At 42.5% G+C, this 25,041-nt stretch overlaps 2 long non-coding RNA genes across 2 annotated transcripts; both read left to right on the top strand.

The window, feature by feature from the left end:
• Nucleotides 1–9,778: 9,778 nt before the first annotated feature.
• LOC311078109 lies at nt 9,779–25,008 on the top strand. Its single transcript, XR_014605051.1, has 3 exons — nt 9,779–10,162; nt 23,613–23,782; nt 24,629–25,008. It is a non-coding gene; the product is annotated as an uncharacterized lncRNA (long non-coding RNA).
• Nucleotides 17,598–21,467, top strand: LOC311078393. Its single transcript, XR_014605155.1, has 3 exons — nt 17,598–17,644; nt 17,992–18,081; nt 21,338–21,467. It is a non-coding gene; the product is annotated as an uncharacterized lncRNA (long non-coding RNA).
• Nucleotides 25,009–25,041: the final 33 nt, after the last annotated feature.

The following is a 25,041-nucleotide window of genomic DNA, read 5'->3' as shown; positions in this document are numbered from 1 at the left end:
CACCGCGTTCTGTCTACGTAAGCACGAAGGGCGCGTACTGGACAGAGCAGTGCCAAGGCTGGGTCTGCCTCCTCCAAGGGCAGCGCTTGCAGGTTCACTACCTGGTCTCGAAAGGGTGTGGTAGGAACCTTGGGCACGTATCCAAGCCGGGGTCTCAGGATCACGTGAGAGTTAGCCGGCCCGAATTCCAGGCACGCTTCGTCAACCGAAAATGCCTGCAGGTCCCCTACCCTCTTGATGGAGGCCAATGCAACCAGGAGCGCTGTCTTCATTGACAGGAACTTAAGCTCCACTGATTGCAGAGGCTCAAAGGGAGCACTCTGCAGGGCAGTTAAAACCACTGAGAGGTCCCAAGAGGGTACGAGGGGAGGACGAGGAGGATTTAATCTCCTGGCTCCCCTCAGGAACCTGACGATCAGGTCGTGCTTTCCCAAGGACTTACCATCAACTGCGTCGTGATGTGCGGCAATGGCGGCAACATACACTTTCAGGGTGGAGGGAGACAGCCTTCGCTCCAACCCTTCTTGCAGGAAGGAAAGCACGACACTGATGGGGCATTTTGTGGGTTCTTGATGTTTAGAAGAACACCAGTTGACGAAGAGGTTCCACTTCAACGCATAGACATGTCTCGTGGACGATGCTCTAGCGGAAGTGATGGTAGCCACCACCGCTGGTGGTAGGGTACTCAAACCTGCCTCGTCCCGTCCAGGAGCCACACGTGGAGGTTCCAAAGACCGGGACGAGGGTGCCACAGGGTGCCCCGTCCCTGAGAAAGGAGGTCCTTCCTCAGAGGAATTGGCCAGGGAGGTGCTGTCGCAAGGAGTATGAGTTCTGAGAACCAGGTGTGGTTGGGCCAGTATGGGGCAACCAATATGACCTGCTCCTCGTCCTCCCTGATCTTGCGCAGGGTCTGCGCAAGAAGGCTCACTGGGGGAAACGCATACTTGCGGAGGCCCCGCGGCCAGCTGTGCGCCAGTGCATCCGTGCCGAGCGTGCCCTCGGTCAGGGAATAAAACAGGTCGCAATGGGACGAGTCGTGGGAGGCAAACAGGTCTACCTGTGCGTCGCCGAACTGATCCCAGCTGGACCGTCTGGGGATGGAGTCGCCATTCTCCAGAGAGAGGCCGAACTCGAGACAGCTCGTCGGCCGCCTGGTTCAGGTGTCCCGGGATATAAATGGCTCGAAGCGACCTCAGATGCTTCTGACTCCATATGAGGAGGTGGCGGGCGAGTTGTGACATACGGCGGGAGCGCAGACCACCTTGATGGTTGATGTACGCTACTGTCGCGTTATTGTCTGATCGGACTAATACGTGCTGACCCCTGAGCAGCGCATGGAAGCGGTGCAGGGCGAGACGTACAGCCAGCAACTCGAGGCAATTGACATGCCATAGGCGCTGGGGTCCTGTCCAGGAGCCCGCGGCAGCATGTCCATTGCACATGGCGCCCCAGCCCGTGGTGGAGGCATCTGTTGAGACAACAACATGCCGGGAAACTCGTTCCAGGGGCACTCCGGCCCGTAGAAAGCTGAGGTTCGACCACGGGGTGAAGGTCTGACGGCAGGCTGGAGTCACTGGGACCCGGAGCTTGCCGTGTTGCCATGCCCACCTCGGGACTCGATCGCGAAGCCAAAGCTGAAGCGGTCTCATATGAAGCAATCCGAGCGGCGTTACTGCGGCTGCGGATGCCATATGCCCCAGGAGCCTCTGAAATAATTTCAGTGGAACCGCACTCTTGCCCTCGAATTGGCGAAGACAAGTCAGCAGTGACTGCGCGCGCTCGCTCGTAAGCTGCGCGCACATGGCGACCGAGTCGATCTCCATACCGAGAAAAGAGATCCTCTGCACGGGGCAAAGTTTGCTCTTTTCCCAGTTGACCCGAAGGCCCAGACGGGCTAAGTGTTGGAGCACCAGATCCCTGTGTTCGCAAACCCGGTCTCGAGAGTGAGCTAGGATCAGCCAGTCGTCGAGATAGTTCAGGATGCGAACCCCGTGTTCCCGGAGGGGAACAAGGGCTGCCTCGACGACCTTCGTGAAGACGCGAGGAGACAGGGCTAGCCCGAAGGGGAGAACCGCGTACTGGTATGCCTGCCCCTCGAAAGCAAACCGTAGAAACGGTCTGTGTCGAGGTAAAATGGAGACATGGAAGTAGGCGTCCTTCAGGTCGATCGCTGCAAACCAATCTTGTGGCCGCACACACTCGAAAATGCGTTTGGCCGTGAGCATCCTGAACGGCAGCCTGTGAAGGGAGCGGTTCAGGACGCGCAGGTCCAAGATCGGTCGTAACCCACCCGATTTCTTCGGAACAATGAAGTAAGGGCTGTAGAAGCCGGACCTCATTTCGGCTGGAGGGACAATCTCGATCGCACCCTTCGCCAGTAGGGTGGCGACCTCCGCTCTCATGACCGGGGCATTGCCACCGACCATAGTGAAGCGGACTCCGCTGTAGCGGGGAGGAGATCGCGCGAACTGAATCGCGTAGCCGAGCCTGATGGTTCTCGCGACCCAGCGGGACAGTCTGGGAAGCTCTAGCCAGGCTTCCAGAAAGTGCACCAGCGGGGTCATACGAACCACAGACGTACCGTCGGGGGTGCAGCGAGGCGGAATGACCAGCCCAGGCGTGGGTGGCATAGCGGCCCGGTGCGGGGGCACGGTCATTAGCCGCGTCCTGCCAGAGGAGGCCAGGGGAGGACCAGCGTCCCACGGGGGCGTGCTCTGGCAGGGGTCTGGCGACAGAGGGGGATGAGAGGAGCGTGGCCCGTGGGCGGCGCGTGCTCTCATCCGCACACTCCGTGTGCTCAGATATGGGATAGTGAGTTCTTTCTTTAACCATTTTAGGGTGCTGCCCGTCGTGGGACGAGCAGCGGGAATGGGAAAACCAAGGATTCTCCCCCGGCCCTCCAACGGGGGAAGGAGCGGCCCTGCTACCGGCTCCTGTGCAGAACTCATCGCCATCTCTGAGCAGCCCGTCTCAGGAGCGCCGCTTAGCCTGGCGTTTAGCGGGGCGCGGGGCGGGAGAGGGCTGTGACGCCTTCCTACGGCTTCCTCGACGACGCGACCCGGGAGCAGCGGACTGCTGGGGCCGATCGGGAGGGGCGGGAACCGCAGGAGGGCGCCCTCGGCGGCGAGCGGGCTGAGGCACCTGTGCCGACGGCTGCGCCGCCGAAGCAGCGGGCCGCCGGGGCAGGACATGTTTTAGAGCCTCAGTCTGCTTCTGGGCAGTCGAGAACTGCTGGGCAAAGTCCTCGACTGCACCGCCGAATAGGCCAGCCTGGGATATGGGGGTGTCGAGGAACCGGGTCCGCTCGGCCTCCCGCATATCAGCCAGGTTTAGCCATAGGTGTCGCTCCTGGACCACCGAAGTGGCCATCACCTGACCCAGCGAGCGTGCGGTCACCTTCGTCGCTCGGAGAGCAAGGTCGGTGGCGGCACGCAACTCATCAAAGAGTGCTGGGTCAGACCTCCCCTCGTGCATATCACGCAACATCTGGGCCTGGTAGACCTGCAGAGTCGCCATGGCATGCAGTGAGGAGGCCGCCGTCCCCGCAGCTCTATAGGCCTTCGCCACAAGGGTGGAGGAGAACCTACAGGCCTTGGAGGGGTGCTTTGGGTCCCCGCGGGAAGAAGCACTCTGAGGACACAGCTGCATCGCAACAGAGCGTTCAACCTGGGGAACCCCAGTGTACCCTTTGGCGGCCGCCTGATCAAGGGGAGGCAAGGCGGAGGCGGTCGCCGAGCGATCACGGGAAGACAATGGTGCCTTCCAGGACCTCGTGACCTCCTCATGCACATCCGGGAAAAAAGGCATTGGGGTTGGCTGCCGACGCGGATCAGCAGCCGCACCCAAAAACCAATCGTCCAGCCGCGAACGAACCGGCCCAGGTGGCGGGGACCACTCAAGACCGATCGCCGCGGCTGCCCGGGAAAGCATGGCCGTCATCTCGGGATCAGACTCGGACAATGCTGGGGCACCCGAGGGTGGCAGCACAGCCGAATCCTCACTTCCCGAGGACTCCTGCCCACCTTGTGATGCAGCGATCGACATCACGTCCTCCTCTGGAGCGCCGAATGAAACTCGCGGCAAGTCAGAAGACTGTACAGCGGTTTCCACGCGGACACTCGCGGGTTGCACGGGAACAGAGGGAAGTGTGGAGCGTGGAATAGTCGGCGCTTTGTTCCACACTGTAACCCTCAGATCACCCTGGCCGCCAGCCGAAGTACCAGCCCTCTCGGGACCAGTAGATCGGGGTGCGGATGAGGGGACTCTCACATGAAGATCATTGAGTCTCGATCTCAACCGTGCGATGGGCATGTTCCCGCAGTGGGAACATGACTCATCCACAAACGCTGCCTTAGCGTGCTCAACACCCAGACACACAAGACAGCGATTGTGCCCATCAGAGTCAGACACGAATAGACCGCAACCAGAAGTGCACGGGCGAGGCATCTTTAAAAAGACGTGCCGCGTGCAATGCTCTTTTGTGAAAGGAGATTTCTCCGCAGAGTGTTGAAGCGACCAGGGAGAGAACACACAAACTCTGGCAAATCACTGCACAGATCAGCAGGGAATGTGCACTCGCTGGAACTCGCTGTCACACCAACACCTGGAGAGAAGCTCGTCTCGAAGAGATGAAGAGATAAACTCAGGATTTGGCTGTGGAGTGAAGTACATCAACTTGGCTCCGAAGCGAAAACATATCTGCATGTTGCTCGCGACTTCCTTATATACCCCCAGGGTGGGGCGGAGTTACGCTATGCAAATTCCGCAGACCCATGGCATTTCTTTGCCATTGGCTCGTGTTTTAAGACTCGAAGATGATGGGATTTCTAAGCGAAACCCCATTCGTCGTCATCCGACGTAACTCGGAGTGACAACGAAAGGGAACTATGTCTTTCTGAAGTGACAGTCCTTTAGACACAGGACTTTAATAACCAGATAAAACAATAAACACAGACATACAAAAAATTACATGTAGCAAAACCCTATTTAGCCCACAACGGCGCCATCTAATGGAAGAAGACAGACATTGTGTAGAGGACTAAACCCAGGGGGGTAATTGAGCTCTCGATTTCCGTACCACCCCCAGCAACCGCCATTGGCTATCAAGCCTTCACCTGCGGTTAGCATTCCATTGACTCCCGTTCATTTTGGCGTCACTTTGACAGCGAATAACTTTACATCTGAGGCGTTTAAAGACTCCCATTTGTCCATTATTTATTTCTAAAGAAACACGACAATGTATAAAATGCTCCATTACATTGTATCTTAAGTTATAGCCCCGTAGAAGCAGTTTTTGTAAAAAAAACTGGAAATTTTCTCTGGAAATTACCGTATAGACAGGAGGAGAAGCTCGCAGTCAATCGGGGGGACGTGGAGGCATAAAGTCCGATAAAGTCAAGGGAGAAGCCCATAGAGAGTCATAAAGTTGCTCCTGCTCCTAGCTCATGGACAGCTCCTACTCACGCTCAGCGTCTCTGCAAGATTCGGAAGGGAATGATTCCGATTTTTCTTGGCACAGCTCCTAGAAGATTTACAACTGTCAGGCAGGCTGCTCACGTCACATCCACGCCGTCAAGCTCAGTTTGAGTCTGCGCAGAACGCTCAGCCATCAGGAAATTAGTGCTTATAATTTGCTTCACTTTTCTCCGTTGAAACCTATGGGGTCGCTGTGTCCAGTTTATATACTGTCTATGACTAAACCAGGATCAAACTAGGCTGGAAGTTCAAGCCAGAAGAAGAAAAACAATCTCTAAAAATGACAAGTATATTTAATATACACAGACTTTGTGGCTCAGATAATGTCCAGTTCTGGTTTATTTCTTTGCTCTTGGCTGACATGTGGCATTGCTATGGCCTTCTTGTGGCCCAGATCTTGCAAACAGGAGCAGTCCACTCAAGTGCCATCATTCCACGCTGCATGTGGGCCAGATCCGCATTCCACAAGTGCCAGAAGTGGGCCGAAACAATGTTGCTATCTGGGGATTGGGATGTCAGTTTTTGGGGGAAGTTTCACAGGCCTTTGTTGGGAGAGTGAGTTTGCTGGATTATTCATTAAATAAATGAATAATTTGTGTGTGTCTGATTGGTCCAGACACTACATAAGTGAAGCTGGTAATGCTGTTTGTGGAGTTGTTTAATCCTCCTCTGCTGAGATCGTGACCCCCGGTTTCACAGACAAAGCTTAAGATAGTCCCAGACTGAAATGCATTATTGAGCTGTTTCAACTGAAAGCAGCTTGCACTGACAGATCTAAAATATGTCAGTCACAGCCATGTTGGCCAATCAGAAGAAAGGTTATTATTTTGTGTTATATTTTTTTATATTATTTTATTATATTTTTGTATTCTGTTATTTGCAATATTTTGGCTATTGCCACCATTGCACAGACTCGCCTCGTGTAAACAAAGGAGATAGTGGTGCACAATCTGACGTTATCAAATGTGATGCTTTAAAGAGATAGTTCACCCAAAAAATGAAAATTCTGTCATCATTTACTCTCCCTCCCCACTAAACATTGGACGTTGGATAGACGTGCAGATCATGTCTATATTGGGTCTGTCGGTCCATGACCAATTCTGGACATCTATTCGACGTCCAAACTAGGTCCACTATTTGGACGTCCAACCATGACCCAACTTGGACATCATATTGACGTTCAACATTGGACCTTTGAACTGGGTAATTTTTTTGGACGTCATTTGGACGTCTATGACAGGTGCAGAAAATTTACATGAATATTTTTTATTTATTTACAAATATCAACATTGTTATTATCAACATGATTAATACATATGAATACAGATTATTTATAATTATTTAAGATCATTTTCCAAAAACTCTATTTGATCGTCTCAGCATCAGGTGTTAACTGGAGACACGTACACAGTGTTGTGCCTGAACGCGTTCATTGAACGATAGTTCATGAACTCGTTCATATTTTGGGCGAACGTGAACTGAACGTACCGTATTACTGCCTGATGAACGTCACTGTGAACTCGTTCATTCTGGTGTCTGTGAACACCACGCTCTCTCAGTTTAACTTCGTTCAATAGAGTGCCAGATTTCTATAGAGCCTTCCAGGCGAAAACCCGGCTAAAACACACCGTGAACTTAGTTCAAAATTTTAAGTATGAACTGAAGTAGTTCATTTTAAAATTTGTGAACTGAACATTGAACTAGTTCATGTAGAAAGTGAACTTTCCCAACACTGCATGTACAAAGGTGTGATGCTGTAGCTCAAACAGTAGAGCGTTGGTGCTTGCAATGCCAAGATCATGGGTTTGATTCCCAGGGAAAGCAATAACTGATGTGTGTGTGTGTGTGTGTGTGTGTGTGTGTGAAGCTGCTGTTTTGTTTGAGGAGAAAGTTATTGAAGAGTGTGTGAGAGAGCACTGAGCGCGATTATTGTTTGGAAAAGACTTATCTAATAAAACACACAATCCACAGCAAGCCGACCCCGTCTCCTTCCTTCTTTCCACAAACGAACTTTTCTTGACAGACGTCAACATTACACGTGCGGAAGACATCGAAAAAAAAGACGTCGCCTGGCGTCACAAAACAACCCCTTCAGTGGACCGAATTTGGACGTCCAAAAATTACATGAAAAAGACGTCACTCCGACTTCATATTGCGCAGTGGGTCAAGTTGTTCCAAACCTGTATGTATTTCTTTCCTCTACTGAACTCAAAATAATATATTTTGAAGAAAGTCGGTAACCAAACAGTTGAATTCCATACCCATTTACTTCCATAGTATTTTTTTCCCTACTATGGAAGTCAATGGGGTCCATTTACTGTCTGATTACTGACATTCTTCAAAATATCTTCTTTTGTGTTCAGCAGAAGAAACAACTTGAGGGAGAGTAAATGATGACAGCATTTTCATTTTTTGGTGCTTGTAGCCAAGTATGCTATCACATACTCTGAATTTGTGCTCTACATTTCACCCATCCAAGTGCACACACACACACACACACACACACACACACTTGGGGGTTCGTTGCCTTGCTCAAGGGCACCTCTGATGAGGGTATAATGATCCCCACACCTATACATCCTGCAGGTACTGAGACTCAAACTCAAGATAATAATAGCATTGTTGTATCCATATCTTTTTGAAAACCGTAAGAATGAACTTAAACGCAGATTTATTTATTTTTATATTGCTCTCTGATAACAAGAATAACATTTTTTTTTTTTTAACTTTTTTTTTTAAATTAACACGCAAAGTGTAGCTCTCTTCACAACAACACAGACACAGGTCGGTTCCTTAAAACGGGTGTTTTAATTATTTGGCTCATCTTGTTTACGCCGTGAGAACTGCATTCATAAATGGACATAGTACAAACACATCAGCCTATACAATGCAGTCTTAAAGGAAACGAGATGCAAAAAAAGTGATGCTTTCAATACATCAAACAAATATACATGTGAAACAAATACCTCATTGGCTGCCTGTCATGAAAAGAGGTCATTGAGTCCTTTGTTTAACAAAATCTTCTTTACTGTCCCCTTTTGACTTGAAACAACACTTATTTTAAACTTAAATTCAACTTTCAGAGCCTCGTTAGGCGTCCGCTCTTCATCAGTCCATTGGGGGCGACGCAATATTTTTGTCATTTCCGCTAAAGTGACGCATTCTCACACCTTACATTTAAAGAGCCACAAATGAGTTTACATAGTATTACATCAAATTCATAAATAAAGTTGCTGGAGCTGCAGATATATTTTCTATCTAAAAAATACACTCCTAAACCAGCTGCTGCTGCTACCAGAACTGTACCTGCTGCTGCTCCTATTACTGCTGCCTTTCCTACAGTTAATGCAGTTGCTCCTAATCCTCCTCCTCCTCCTACAGCTGCTCTAGTGAGACATTTTCTCTGTAGCATTTCATCCTGAGTCTCCATATAATCCTGTGCAGTGTATCTCCTGTTTTTGTTCTTCTCTCTCAGTGTGTTTATCTTTTTCAGCAGGTTTTTGACCTGAGATTGGTCTTTATCTTTGTTATCAAGAACAGTATAACATTCTGGAAATTGATTAACTACTGATTCCAGTATTCCAGTATCTGATTTTTTCAGATAATTCTCTATTGTCTCACCTTTAGGTAGTTGATCTTTATGAGTAAAGAGCACTATTGTGTGATTTGAGAACTGCTTACCAAAATTTTCCTGGATCCATTTCACAACTTTCCTGCTCTCCTCTGTGAATTTCTCAACCAGTTTGATCACCAGCAGAAACACATCAACACCATCATTTGTACAATCAAATATCTGCTCAATTTTGGTTTGAACATCTGTAATCTTCTTTGAGGTATCAGGGAGTCCTATAGTGTCAATCACTGTGATTGTTTGCCCGTCTACCTTTTTTTTGTTCTGATTTACAGGTTGTGGTCACAGACTCAGGAGAAAAAACTTCTTCAAATGTTCCTCTAACTCCGATGATGGTGTTTCCTGACGCGCTCTTTCCTGCTCCAGTCTTACCCAACAACACAATATTCAGATCTGACACTGTAAAAAAGATTGACAGATATATGGATGAATAAAAAGTGCATGGATTGATGGATGGATGAATTAAATATTCAGTACTTAGAGGTTGTTCGCTGTTTCTCTGTGTAGCAGTATGAGTTAACTCGTAACGAGCTGGCATTCTTTTGGCCAATCACTGCCACAGGCTCCACTCATAAATACAGGTAGTTGTCCTCTTGACTGCCCTCTTGCTCGCTGGTGACGGAAGTGCGTCATACTTCCGGGTCACTCACTCCATGCGTTGCTCTGCTGTGCTATAGATCTCCGGTTGACGGGCCAGTCCTTTACTCCGTTGTTCAACGCATTTAAAAGCGGATGTTACCGAAAGCTGCCTGTACTGTTTGTACCCTTTGAGCTGCCTCCTCCTGGGTGATACAAAACGCTGCTTGATCGGAACTGGGCTGGTTCATCTGGAGATTGACGTCAGTTGCAGAGCATTTATTCACTAGCTGCTGTTTTGCCTGGATTGTTGTTTGTTTAACTTGCATTTTGAACATTGTACCATCAATTTTAACGTGATCTGATTGCTGCACGTCCGTCCTGGAGTGTTGCTTGCCTAACGTGCATATTTTGAACATTGTATCAGCAACTTTAAAAACATGTAAACCATGTTACAATGTCTACATGGTACAATTTCTGGTAAGCTACGCTTTTTATTATTTCAATTAAATTAAATTATTGTGATCTGATTTAATATTGACTCATTTGGATAAATAGGCCTATTAGGTACTCAAGATAGGCGTTATTTTTCTCAAGAAAAAAACTCGCCTAATGCTGTAAACATACAGAGAGCCCTATCAGCTGGCAGTATTATTTAAGGTTAAAAATAACTAAATATAATGCGTTTTTTTTTTATTATAATAACAACTTTATTTAATGATATAAGTAAAAATATAATAAATATGTACACATGTTTAGCAAAATACTCTCTATAGCTCTTTTTTTCTTGCCAACTACGTGCTATAGCCCATATTATGTTTGTAACTGCCCCCGGTGGGTATAAGCAAGATGTGGAGAGTCTCGACTGATGTCCTTACGGTTTCTTTATTTCCTTTTGCATTATCCGTAATACACCGTGAAAACTATAAAAATATACAGATAAATACAAACATAAGTACTTTTATACACATTTCCTTAGCAAAATCAAACATACTCAAACAATAAACCTAAATAAATACACCACTAAACAATCATCATTCTCCACCAAAATCTATATTTCATAACCTTTAAATTACACATAGATTAACTTATCAAAGCGAAATGGCTCTTTGTCAATACATAGCTTAAATAACTTACAACAATAAACATGAACACCTCACTCCCGCAACATCCACATATAAACAACTACATGTACCTCGTTCCGCTTCCCAAGGGCGTTAAACCAAACCCGGCAATTTCCTTTGTTCCTTATCGTTCCTAAGTTTACCGTCTTTACTGTGTAGGGGAGCGCGGGGCACAACGTAACACGGGGCTAGTTGTAACACGCTTGTTTTAAATACTTCCGCACATGCTTGGATGATGAAACTTTGTGTATTTACTAGTTGCCATATCAACACTATATAGAAAAAAAAAATCCGCCAAAATTATTTTTTTTTTTTTTGAAGATATCCATAGACATTTATTAAACCATAACAAAAGTAAATTTTTACTTAAGTTATTTTTTCATCTCTATTTTTTGTGTTTATTTAAAATAAGACAAAAATTCTACTCCCTTTGGTTCGCTCTTTCTTTGTTTATGAGTTTGCCACAGCTGTAACTCGTAAGCACGGGTTTATTTAGGGTTAGTTTAGCCTAGTGGGAGAAACTATACTGCCCACTAGTGGAAGTCACTGGTGCCCGCGCAGAGTGAAGTGTTCATATCTACGCCACAATCCCAATAAAAACGTTCTTTATAAATACACAAAATATGCATTTACACTCATTAATCAAGACCTTTTAAATAACTCCAAGCGGACAGTTACAATGTTCATTTAATGGCTTTCCTGAGGTAAATCTGACATAATTGTTCTCCAGCTGTGTTATTGACCTCTTCACGCTGATAAAAAAACACTGATTGGTCGATATTATGTATGAGGAATATACATTTCGGTAAGTTAGCCTACTGTATCTTTCAACAGTGTTTGTGTTTTTTTTACTATTAGCTAGTAGAGATGATCAGTTCACGTGCTGCTAGGGATCTGTCGCGTCACATTTACAAGTGCCAAAACGGTATTTATTGTTTGAATTTCATAATAAAAGTGACCGAATTGGAGAGCTGAGATTTTTTTTATATCATAAGTAACCTGCTCTGTCTAGTCTGTCGGTCTCCGTGTCCTCTTTGCTTCGCGATGTTTCTGTGCGTGAGAAAATGGATGTGTGGCGTGAGAGCGTGTGAAAAGTGCCCAGCCAACATGTATATGTGGGCCCCACATGGTTTATGCTTGGGCTACGTGGGTACCAAGTGGGCATGGTCCCAAAATGGGCATCTTATCTGGGGCCCACTTGGGTCAGCTAAGTAAGTCCCACATGGGCAAAAACAGGTGGGCTCCCCATGTGGGTCCGAGTTGGGTCACTAATGGGAAATGAGTGCATGGGCTCAAAATGGGCAACACAAATGGGGCCCATTCGGGTTTATCAAATGGGTTAGACATTGGCAAACACAATCAGTCCCATATAGGCTGCCTACATGGGCCCAAGGTAGTGCCCACATAGGTAATCTCTATATGGGTTATGAATGGGGAAAAGATATGGGGCCCACTTTGATAAAACATATGGGTCAGACATGGGCAAACACAATCAGTCCTATATAGGCTGCCAACATGAGCCCAAGGTAGTACCCACATAGGTAATCTCTATATGGGTTATGAATAGGGCAAATATATGGGGCCCACTTTGATAAACCATATGGGTCAGACATGGGCAAACACAATCAGTCCTATATAGGCTGCCTACATGGGCCCAAGGTGGTACCCACATAGGTAATCTCTATATGGGCCCTGAATGGGGAAATACATATGGGGCCCGCTTGGCCAAACCATATGTGTCAGACATGGGCAAACACAATCAGTCCCATATAGGCTGCCAACATGGGCCCAAAGTAGATCCCACATAGGTAATCTCTATATGGGTTATGAATGGGGAAAAGATATGGGACCCACTTTGATAAAACATATGGGTCAGACATGGGCAAACATAATCAGTCCCATATAGGCTGCCTACATAGGTCCAAGGTGATACCCACATAGGTAATCTCTATATGGGTTGTGAATGGGGAAATACATATGGGGCCCGCTTGGCCAAACCATATGTGTCAGACATGGGCAAACACAATCAGTCCCATATATGCTGCCAACATGGGCCCAAGGTGGTACCCACATAGGTAATCTCGATATGGGTTGTGAATGGGAAAAACATATTGGGTCCACTTTGATAAACCATATGGGTCAGACATGGGCAAACACAATCAGTCCTATATAGGCTGCCAACATGAGCCCAAGGTGGTACCCACATAGGTAATCTCGATATGGGTTATGAATGGGAAAAAAATATGGGGTCCACTTTGATAAATCATATGGGTCAGTCATGGGCAAACACAATCACTCCCATATAGGCTGCCTACATGGGCCCAAGGTGGTACCCACATAGGTAATCTCTATATGGGTTATGAATGGGGAAATACATATGGGGCCCGCTTGGCCAAACCATATGTGTCAGACATGGGCAAACACAATCAGTCCTATATAGGCTGCCAACATGGGCCCAAGGTGGTACCCACATAGGTAATCTCGATATGGGTTATGAATGGGAAAAACATATTGGGTCCACTTTGATAAACCATATGGGTCAGACATGGGCAAACACAATCAGTCCTATATAGGCTGCCAACATGAGCCCAAGGTGGTACCCACATAGGTAATCTCTATATGGGTTATGAATGGGAAAAACATATGGGGCCCACTTTGATAAACCATATGTGTCAGACATGGGCAAACACAATCAGTCCTATATAGGTTGCCAACATGAGCCCAAGGTGGTACCCACATAGGTAATCTCTATATGGGTTCTGAATGGGGAAATACATATGGGGCCCGCTTGGCCAAAACATATGTGTCAGACATGGGCAAACACAATCAGTCCCATATAGGCTGCCTACATGGGCCCAAGGTGGTACCCACATAGGTAATTTTCGATATGTGTTATGAATGGGAAAAACATATGGGGTCCACTTTGATAAACCATATGGGTCAGACATGGGCAAACACAATCAGTCCTATATAGGCTGCCAACATGAGCCCAAGGTGGTACCCACATAGGTAATCTCTATATGGGTTATGAATGGGGAATTCATACGGGGCCCACTTTGATAAACCATATGTGTCAGACATGGGCAAACACAATCAGTCCCATATAGGCTGCCTACATGAGCCTAAGGTGGTACCCACATAGGTAATCTCTATATGGGTTATGAATGGGGAATACATACGGGGCCCACTTTGATAAACCATATAGGTCAGACATGGGCAAACACAATCAGTCCCATATAGGCTGCCTACATGAGCCTAAGGTGGTACCCACATAGGTAATCTCTATATGGGTTCTGAATGGGGAAATACATATGGGGCCCGCTTGGCCAAACCATATGTGTCAGATATGGGCAAACACAATCAGTCCCATATAGGCTGCCAACATGGGCCCAAGGTGGTACCCACATAGGTAATCTCTATATGGGTTATGAATGGGAATTACATATGGGGCCCACTTTGATAAACCATATGGGTCAGACATGGGCAAACACAATCAGTCCTATATGGGCTGTCAACATGAGCCCAATGTGGGACCCACATAGGTAATCTCTATATGGGTTATGAATGGGAATTACATATGGGGTCCACTTTGATAAACCATATGTGTCAGACATGGGCAAACACAATCAGTCCTTTATAGGCTGCCTACATGGGCCCAAGGTGGTACCCACATAGGTAATTTCGATATGCGTTATGTATGGGAAAAACATATGGGGTCCACTTTGATAAACCATATGGGTCAGACATGGGCAAACACAATCAGTCCTATATAGGCTGCCTACATGAGCCCAAGGTTGTACCCACATAGGTAATCTCTATATGGTTTATGAATGGGGAAATACATTCAAGTATAATTGTAAATATAATGAATTTTGTAGTAAATATAAATTGTGCATCTGTAAATTACATCATAAACTATACACTTGTAAATAACATATCTTCACAATCATTAAAATAATTATATACAGTATATTTTTGTAATTTATAATCTTTGTTATAATACCACTAACAGCTGACCGTGGAATATTTAGTAGTGAGGAAATTTCACAAATGGACTTATTACACAGGTGGAAACCTGGTACCACGCTTGAATTCACTGAGCTCCTGAAAGCAACCTATTCTTTCACAAATGTTTGTAGAAAAGTCTGCATGCCTAGTGCTTGATTTTATTCAACTGTGGCCATGGAAGTGATTGAAACACCCAAATTCAATGATTTGGAGGGGTGTCCCAATACTTTTGGCAATATAGTGCATGTGGTTACAGTATAGGCCATGGCTCTTCAAATCCAGTCCTGGAGTGTTGGTGTTCAGCAGACATTAGTTCCAACCCATGACTTTAAATATTCAAAGTGTCAACTTTTAGTGGTCTGATTTTGTGAGTTACTGCAAAATGCTTATCCTCCATATAGTTATTTTAAAATCTATACAAATGGTTCAAAATATCCAGAAAATGGTCACTGTACAATATGAAGAATGGGTTACAGAAGCTATCAAATTCTGTCTATCAAAATCTTTTATAATGGCTTAGAGATGGGTAGAAGAAATCAAACCTCTAGCAACAGCCATATGCCCTTATTCAACGGAGATACTCCAGAGTTTTCTGGTCAGTTAGTTAGTGACAATGTAATTCTGATTTTGAATATTGGGGTTAGGGTTTTGATTATTGAGAGGGGCACATCAGTTCAGATGATGAAATAGCCCAAGTAAAGAAAGATAGAATGGAAATTCATGGTTTGAAGAAAATCCAATGTAAATTCAGAAATCATATTTGCATAATATACAGGAGTACAGAATAAAGTGCAGTTTCATTCATTTAGCATTTTGTGTTTTGTGTTCAGTTTTCTTTTGAGGTCAACAGTACAGACTTTTCTTTTCAGTCATAGTTGGCACATGACTGACCCTCAAAGTTGAAATATGGTTGAAATAATGTCAGTTGTTGTTTTAATGTTGTTAAGTTTTTTATTTTGTTTGTTTGTTTGTTTTTACAAAATCTGTATGTTGAATCAATGTCATGTCTTCAAGGAATACATAATCTTTGAATTATTATTATTTCTAATTATTATTTTGTTATTTTAGCATTGTATGATATTTTGATCAAAACACCACTTCAAAAATCTAAATTTATGTTAAAATATAATCATATTATTAACAATAATAATAATAATAATAATAATAATAATAATAATGGATATAATTTCAATCTCAAGAGAGAAGTACAAGCAGAAACTTTTTTGCTTTGTGTGATTTTGTTAGGACTTACAATTTTGTGTTTGCCTAAAGCTTACCATGCAGGATTGCATTTTTATTCACACTGTCATCAAACACTATTTGACCAACTAATCAAATATAGTATACAAATAAAACTAAACACATTTCTTTAAACAAAAAAAAAAAAAGAAAGAAAAGTAATCTTTTCCATTATCACCCTGAAACAATTACTATTGGTTGTTTCACCTTCTTTGATCATGATTGGTTAATATGACTGTCATCTACGTAACTGGCCAATGACAACCGTGCGCGCCTTTTTACTGGTCAAGTTTGAAAATACGATGACGACGTGTGTGTGCTACTGCTCGGCAAGATTACTCGGTCTTTCCTTATGCCTGTTAAATTATTATTTTAAACTAATTTGCGTTGTGACATGTAAACGGAGGAGAACAGAAGCTGATATGTGAACACAGAGGAAGGTCGTTCTGGATGTGTGAGTCCTGCAAACATTTTGGTGATATCAGGTAAGAGAACATTTTTCAGTCTCTATTACGTAGTTATGTTTTGTGTTCATGTCCTATTAGTTTAGAAAAAACAGAGATCAATTAATATATATTTAAACGTTTAGGCATTACATTAAAATAAGTGGATACGAATGTTAATATAGTTCATGGTAGAATATATAATGCAGGTAAACAAATCTTGTGTTAATGGAGTTCATTAACCTCCCAGAAATGTTCTGTGTCAGTTAACTTTTACACACGGATAACGGACGTACTACAACCTGCAGCTGTGTGTGTGTGTGTGTGTGTGTGCGCGCGCGTGTATGTGTACCATTGATTTGATTACAGTAAGATGCTAATAGTGATTAGCGTATTAGCACGTTGTAGCCTCTGATGTCAATGTTAGTCAGCTAGTTTAAAACTCAAACACATGAAAACCCTATTGGAAAAAATATATAACTAAAATATATTTGAAAAATTTATTTTATGCTAAGTTTACTACAAATGCATTTACATATTTATGTACTTAATATAAATACCCTGCAATTGTACTTTGGTATCCTAAATTATATACTTAAAGTCAATAAGAACAACAAATGTTGTACTTAATGCAACTTTAGTTATCTGGAAGTAGTGCTGAGGTTAAGTGTATTTGATTGTGCTAAAGTGGAACTATTGCATTTGATGTATTTATTTATTTTTCTAGGGAAGGAGCATCCGAATGAGTAAAGTGACTGATATAACTGTCATTTATATATGTATATATATATATATATATATATCTCAAGCACTGGAAGAAGATTTTTTGGGGAGAACAGGCACCCAACAGAGAGACAAATCCACCACGATTATCAACTTCAGTAAGATGCAAGTCAATTTTAACCATTGCTTCTAAACCTTACATTGGGATTAATATATTATGTAGTTAAAAGTATTATTCTCATCATCAAAAGTAATTTCATCTACCAGTGACAAATCTGAGTAACTTTTTATCCTTTTGCCTTTCTTTCTCTAAAGTGACAAAGAAAGGAGAACATGTCACCATCATCAGTCCTTTATTTAGTTCACTGAAAAGCATCAAGGGAAAGACCCTCAGACGTGTCATAACAGGATAAATGTGGCGACAGGTAAAATTATTAGATGGTCTGTTTGATTTTGGTGTACCAATTTGCTTTTTTCAAAGCTACAATTGTGTGATGTGACGTGACATGTATGTGCAAAAACGGCTGCCCACTGCTCCGGGTGTGTGTTCATAGTGTGTGTGTGTGTGTTAGTGAGTATTGAACACACACACACACTGAACACACACCCAGAGCAGTGGGCAGACGGTTTTGCTGCGGCACCCAGGGAGCTATTGGTGACCATTTGTTCATGTTGTCTGAATGTTTAATAATGGCAAATGTTGGTACAATTTAAATACGTTTTGTTTAATATTGTTTAAAGGAATGGTACAAATTAAATCTTTCTTTTTAAGGACTTATCAGCCCCCTCCATCCCACCTCAGATTGACCAAGGATCCAGATGAGTACTGGCAATTTGGTGAAGGATTGCACTGTCACTTCTGGTATGAATCTATTAACCTTTTGTTATGTGTGAGGTGTTTTGATTTTACTTAATTTAATAAAATTTACAAAATTAGATTTTACATAATTGACTTAGAGTAGTAGTAATTTTCACTAAAATGAAAATTACCCCATGATTTACTCACCCTCAAGCCATCGTTAGTGTATATAACTTTCTTCTTTTAGACAAATACAATTGGAGTTATATTAACTATGGGGTTGGGTTAATAAAGCCCTTCTGGAGCAAGGCCATGAGTTTCCAAAAGTATCCATATTTAATACTTTAGAAAGTAAAATAACTAGCTTCCGGCCATACATAGTCTACTTTTGTATAAAGCACAACTTACGCAACTTGTGACGTCAGAAGTAGCGTAGTGCATCATGGGGTAGCGTAAATATCAGCAGCACGTCGCATTACTCGCATAAGTTGCGCTTTACCCTTAAGTGGAATCTGTATGTTTGTTTGCCCAGAACCTAGTTGTTTTAAATATTAATATTTTTCTAACACAAACTCATGGCTTCGCTTCAGAAGGCCTTTATTAACCGCGTAGAGTTCTTATGTAATGGATAGATGCACTTTTTTGAGCTTCAATCTGATGGATGCAATGGTTGCAATCCACTGCCATTATGCAGCTTGGAAGCATCAATGTGTTTATTAATATAACTCCGATTGTATTCGTCTGCAACAAGAAAGTCATACATACCTAGGATGAGTAAATCATGGGCTAATTTTCATTTTTAAAGTGAACTACTTTAATACTATATGTAGTTAGGATTCTGAATTAAGTGTAATGTTTCTCTACATATCAGAAATATACAGAGCCACTTATTAGGGGTGGAACGGTACACAGAAGTCACGGTTCGGTTCATGCCTCGGTTCAGACATCACAGTTCGGTACGAGTTCGGTACAATGGAGGAAAAAAGCAAAGCAAAACAAAAATGCAGAAGGCTTGTGCATGTCTCAGGCTGTACCACCAAAGGAAAATAAATTACTTAAGCCTTGTATTTTTTAAATAAGTTTTATTAATAAAGTAAGGCATAGAACCAGTTTATTTGTAGTGCACTGACAATAGTTTTATATAATTAGTTTATTAATTAAATTAATAAAAAGACAAAAAGACCTTGAGATATGTTTGGTAATTGTACCTGAATTAATTTAATTGAATTAATTTGCTACATTTCAGATTAATATATTTGTTTTCTCTTAAAATTTTAATTAACAGTAACTTAAACACTTTGCAGTTTGAATGATGTCCTGTATAAACAAAATGACGGAGTATGTTTTTATGTTTACACTGTTCGATCACACCTCACACACACAAATTTCAGTAAGCACTTTGCGACTTTTCGATCATGACCGCGCCTCTCTCTCTCTCACACACACACAATATATTCCAGCATTGCAATCTTTACATCGCAGCCAGCTTCAGAGCTAAGGCGGGAATGCAGATTAGGTGTCCCTAAAGAACCCGCGTATCTAACAGTAGTTCCACATTACATTCATTAATTTGCACACAAGTTTTATTTATTTTTATACTGTGTATTCTCCGTGTAAATTTATGCGCTGAACCGTGACGCCCGTACCGTTTCGGTTCAATACGAATACATGTACCGTTCCACCCCTACCACTTATATTATCAGAAATTAGAGCTGAAATTGTTGAAAGATTTTGATCTCGATTCAAATACCCACGCAATATTTTCCTAAATGACAAACGATTTGTCTTAAACCTTTGTCAAGTAAGATCACAGTGAACATTTATATCTGCGTTGGCGCTGTCAGTAGCCACATTTACATGGAAATGTTTTGTTTCGATCAGAATGAAATCATTCTGATTGATGAATCTGAACATAGTTTTTACATGAATGCTAAGTCATCAGGTTGATGGGCATTTATAAGTCACAAGCTTCAAATCTGATTTAATCTTTTTGATGTGAACGTAATATGCAGTTTCCTGCTGTTGTCACAAACTAACCATCCTCCGTTGTTTTAAAAAGCAGACTTATATTTACCTATATTTCAGGTCCTTATTAGGAGACGAGGAGTACACAAAGGTTTGCCGTGCTGCTTATATTAATCAAGCAGTAACAAAACAATGCCCAGATGCCCAAAACAAGGCATCTGCAGATGAGAGTCCGAAACAAGCACTTGTTGGACAACGTTGTCCTGCACCACTTCACAGAATGATGAGTGGAAAGATCATTTTAGATTGACACAACAGTCATTTATTATATTCTTAAATAATATTACAACAACATCAGCTCTTAATTCAAATGATCACAGAAGTACTGAGATAAAAGTTTATAGTTCAGATATAAACACTGTCTACAGTAGCAATCAAAATAGAGTAAATCAACTTTTGCAAGAATCTTGACACTTGAAACTTTAATCATTCATTCTAGAGATTCGTTCAAAAACGCTGATTCATCCAGTAATGAAACACGTATTTTAGTCATTAAATCATTCATTCAAACTTTTTTTTTTATTCAGATTCATATTCATTTTAAATCGATTGCAGAAATTAACATTTGTCAGAACCTCTAGTAAATTACATGTTATGTTGTTAATTTATCTGTTCAGAATCATGATCTCTGTCTGAAACACTAAAAGAATCAGATTCTCATTTTAACAATTCTAACTTGTTATTAAAACTGTGACTCTGAAGTCGAGCCATCCTGGAAATTTAAGAATCATCCACACCTGTGATCACCTCAATTATTTTCCAAAGACACAAAGAATAATATTTTTATATTTTTACTTTAAAAGCAATCATAAATCATTAGCAATAAAAAAATAATTAAAATACTTTAATTATGCATCATTTTGTCGGCCCATTCTATCATGGACTGAGAATCTGATTGTGAGAAACTACCTAATATTAAAATGACTTGAGACAAATAATGTATTATTATTATTATTATTATTATTTTTGTTTATAATTTTTTTTAAGGGTTAACTTGTATCAATTAATGAATTGATGCTTTCAAACACATTGCATATTCATACTTTATAAACTGGTTTTATTAAAACAAAATTAAATCGGAATAGTCTGAATAAATAAACAGTAATTCTCTGTTGATTTCCCAAATGCCCTTCCAGTGACATTCCAATACCATGACCATTCCAATTGAAGTTTAATGCTGTTTTTGTTTTTTATCCTGAGTAAAAGTTATTTTTTCATAAGGTATTGTGACATGTGTAAGTAACATGATTTCTCTAAAATCCTAATCTCTAAAAAAAACAAATTTGTTTTGCAGAGGCTCTTAAGAAGACTGCTCAGATCAACTGGCAAGAAACTGAGAGGGAACACTCAAAATAGTCTGGGACAAGAGATGGAGGACAGTGTCCAGAATGCACAAATGACTGTCTGCAGTGTAAGCTGTACCGATACATGTGTTGTTGCTGCTTCTAACTGCCCCCATTTTATTTTCTGTTCAAATGTTCAAAGCTTTCAGTAAAGACTGGGTCAAATACAGGTTAAAAGTATGTATTTTAACAATTAGGTATAGAACTTTAAAGAGATACTCTTTAATCTGACATAAATCTGCTTATTTAAATATTGTCTCTGGAATTTCAGAATATTGCATAATATGATGGGTAATTTCAATAAAATTTAAATTTGAAAAGATTTCAATCTCACTGTGTGCTCTAATGCTTTAAAACTTGTTTGTGTGGTGTTGCTACTCATTTAGATGGAACCCAGATGATCCCTAATTGGGCCACATGCATATGATTCCTAGTTGGGCCCCACCTAAAGCCCTGTGAAATCCTGCATAAAACCTAAATGAGTAAGTTGCTGGGGCCAACATGGAACCCATGGACAAACCCACTTACAGCCCATATTTCGGCCCATGTAGTAACGTTGTAGTACCTACAAAAAAACTAAAGCTGGGACCAAGAAAGGTCTTGTGCATGTAGCCCAGTTGGGGCCCACCTTTTTGTAAGTGCCATCCTATATGAAATCCATGTGGGCAGTTGGTATGGGGCCATTATGGAACCCGCGGACAATCCCATACAGAGCCCATTTTTCAGCCTATTTCGAAACCCACATGGGCCCCATATACAAATGTCGATGGGGTTAAGCTGGGACAGAGATGGGTCTTGTGCATTTTGTCCACTTGGGCCCCACCTAGTACCAAGTGCAATCCTACATGAAATCTATCTGGGCAATTAACATGGGGCCATTATGGAACCCGCGGACAATCCCATACAGAGCCCATTTTTCAGCCCATTTCAAACCCACATGGGCCCCATATACAAATGTCTACTGGGTTAAAGCTGGGACAGAGATGGGTCTTGTGCATTTTGCCCACTTGGGTCCCACCTAGTACCAAGTGCCATCCTATATGAAATCTATCTGGGCAATTAACATGGGGCCATTATGGAACCCGCGGACAATCCCATACAGAGCCCATTTTTCAACCTATTTCAAACCCACGTGGGCCCCATATACAAAAGTCTGCTGGGTTAAAGCTGGGACAGAGATGGGTCTTGTGCATTTTGCCCACTTGGGTCCCACCTAGTACCAAGTGCCATCCTATATGAAATCCATGTGGGCAGTTGGTATGGGGCCATTATGGAACCCGCGGACAATCCCATACAGAGCCCATTTTTCAGCCTATTTCAAACCCACATGGGCCCCATATACAAATGTCGGCGGGGTTAAGCTGGGACTGAGATGGGTCTTGTGCATTTTGCCCACTTGGGCCCCACCTAGTACCAAGTGCAATCCTACATGAAATCTATATGGGCAATTAACATGGGGCCATTATGGAACCCGCGGACAATCCCATACAGGGCCCATTTTTCAGCCCATTTCAAACCCACATGGGCCCCATATACAAATGTCTACTGGGTTAAAGCTGGGACAGAGATGGGTCTTGTGCATTTTGCCCACTTGGGTCCCACCTAGTACCAAGTGCAATCCTACATGAAATCCATCTGGTCAATTAACATGGGGCCATTATGGAACCCGCGGACAATCCTACATGGGGCCCATTTTTCAGCCCATTTCATACCCATATGGGCCCCATATACAAATGTTGGCTGGGTGTCAATTGCGCGTGTCTCACGGTGAATGCGTGAGAGTTGGCAGCCCTGCATAGTTCGTCCATCCTCAGGACGCTGCTGCTGTTCTTTTTCGCGCGAATTTTTATTTTTTTTTATCCCCCAAAACTATTTCAGCGGAGCCTACACCAAACACTGATCCCTAAACCTACCTGTCATTGTAACCTTAACCAATGAAATTAGCTGCAGGGCGGGATTTATGCTTAACTGGTGTGCGCCCAGTGGGATTTTTTTTTTTTTTTAATAGAAAGATTAAAAATACGGGAGAAATACGGGAAAATATTTATACGGGAGAATCCCGGGAAAAACGGGAGGGTTGACAGGTATGGAATCGCTGGTTCTGGCAGTTTGGTTATTTTGTGATTTAAGATTACTTTAATTTGCTTCCTTCATTTAAATATTATATTGACTTTATTTCTGTTGAGTGAATCCCCTTTTGATCGTGTGTGGTTGTGTCCGTTTCAGTTGCTGAGAGCCAAGGTGGTGGTGTTGGTGTCCGGGTGGTGGTATCCCCTTCCTGCGTGCTGTTGTCTACCCTGTTTTCTTTGCTGTGTTTTTCAGTGTTTGTGTGTGTTCACGTGGGTGACTTTTCCTGGGATTCTTTCCTGCCTTCGTGACTCCCTTCTCCTCCACTGGTAAGCCTCAGCAGCGATTATGAATGTGTTTTAAATTGTGTTTTTAAATTATTGAATAAAATTTGTTGCCCATTTTCAAAAATTGAACTTCGTCTCTGGCTGAATTGTTTACTTACCTGTGTGTCCTTAAGTGAATCAATAGTATTGCAATTAGGAAATAAAGAAATCATTCTCTGGGTGAAATTCCCAGGGTGGCGTAGTCGGTGTTTTTGGGGCAGGTTCCACCTAGACTAAAACCTCCTCAGTACTGTTTGCCTCTCTGCATCGCCACATCTGCATCTTGCTTATGTCAGTTTGAACGATTGATATTTTTCTTTCTCTGTCATGATAAAGAATAAAAATCTAAAAGTTAATACAATTTTCACCACTAATTTGATAGCAGCATTACTAACAGCAATGTACAAAACTGATCTATGCAATAGTTACTGTGTGTGATGTAGAACCATTAAAAACACAACGATTTGTTTTGATTACTAAAGTTTTATTTTTCTTTACTTGTTGACAAGTCTATTTTCTAGACCGTTACCTTTACAAATAATTTTCCACCGCTAAACAAGATTCAAATACGTTTAGATGTGTGAATAAATGAATATAATGAAATCAATAATAGTAAAATAAATAAAAAAATCATTATTATCATGATTATAGTTTGATTACAATGTTCACAACTTACGAAGCAAGTCGTATCAGAACCTTCTTGATGGATAGAAAACAACAACATGCAACAACAGGAGTTACATAACATAACATTTTTAAAATGGCAATCTTTCTCTGAGTTTTCTTGAACATCTCAATGGTATAGTGTCCTCCTTCATTCTTCTGTACTTTTGTCTTGATCTTCTTCAGTAGTTCGGTGACTTGAGCTCCATCCTTCTCCACATTACTGAAGGCATGATATCTTCCCTCACATTCATCCACTACCTTCATCAGCTCTGGGCTTTCCTGCAGAAATGTTTCTAATGGTTTATTTAACATATCAGCTCCAGTGAACAGCAGCATGGTGAATCTCATAGCATCTCCTCCAAAGTTCTTCTGAATCCATTTCACGGTCTCCATCTCCTCCTTTGTGAATCTGTCAAGTTTGATGACCAGCAGAATCACATGAGGACCAGGATCAGACATCTGCAAACTCTTCTCAATCTCAGCCTTCAGATGTTTTTCATGTGTGATGGATGTGTTATACAGTCCAGGTGTGTCGATCATTGAGATGTTTCTATCTTCCACGTTCCCCCTCATGTTCTGTAACAGCAAATTTAAAA

This window comes from Abramis brama (assembly GCF_963993115.1).
Source record: "Abramis brama genome assembly, chromosome: 2".
In the NCBI taxonomy this organism is placed as follows: Eukaryota; Metazoa; Chordata; class Actinopteri; order Cypriniformes; family Leuciscidae; genus Abramis; species Abramis brama.
Note: the sequence above shows the minus strand (reverse complement) of the source record. Positions and strands in the feature narration are given on the sequence as shown.